The sequence below is a fragment of the Perognathus longimembris genome, chromosome 3, assembly GCF_023159225.1.
Source record: "Perognathus longimembris pacificus isolate PPM17 chromosome 3, ASM2315922v1, whole genome shotgun sequence".
NCBI classification, from domain to species: domain Eukaryota; kingdom Metazoa; phylum Chordata; class Mammalia; order Rodentia; family Heteromyidae; genus Perognathus; species Perognathus longimembris.
Window position 1 is genome coordinate 21,718,621 of NC_063163.1, and position 589 is coordinate 21,719,209.

At 35.1% G+C, this 589-nt stretch overlaps 1 non-coding gene across 1 annotated transcript; it reads right to left on the bottom strand.

Moving 5' to 3' along the window:
* Positions 1–253: 253 nt before the first annotated feature.
* Positions 254–356, bottom strand: LOC125349841. The gene has a single exon (XR_007210638.1). It is a non-coding gene; the product is annotated as a U6 spliceosomal RNA (small nuclear RNA).
* Positions 357–589: the final 233 nt, after the last annotated feature.

A 589-nucleotide genomic window follows, 5' to 3' on the forward strand; every position in this document is an offset into this window, starting at 1 on the left:
ATTTTTCTCCCTCCTTCCCCCTTACCCATTTCCCTCCCCACCATGAGTTGTACAGTTGGTTTCCAGCATATAGTTTTGTAAGTATTGCTGTTGCATTGGTTCATCTTTTATTCTTAGCCTCTCCATTTAGATATTCCCCCTCCCTTCCCTAGTTCCAAAAAATGTATATACAATACCCAGGGTACCAAAATCAGTAACAGTGACATCAGGGCTGAAACCTTGGAGAAGAAAGACAAAAGAAAATGGTATAATTAAAAATATGGAGTGCTTCACAAATTTGTGTGTCATCCTTGCACAGGGGCCATGCTAATCTTCTCTGTATGGTTCCAGTTTTAGTATATGTGCTGCCAAAGCAAATAGTCACTTTTTTAAAATTATAAAAGTACTATACCTTTCTTAAAACGAATCTTTGCTTTATTTCCCACTTTCGTTCATAGATGTGAGAGTTTACATAATTAAAGAATAAGACCATGTTTATTGCTAATTAGGAGATGATTGATGGCCAGAGTTAAGGAAAAAGTATTTGGGGAAGCATAATTTGTTATTACTTAAAATAATGACATGTGTTGTTTAGATTAGTTTTTCTGTA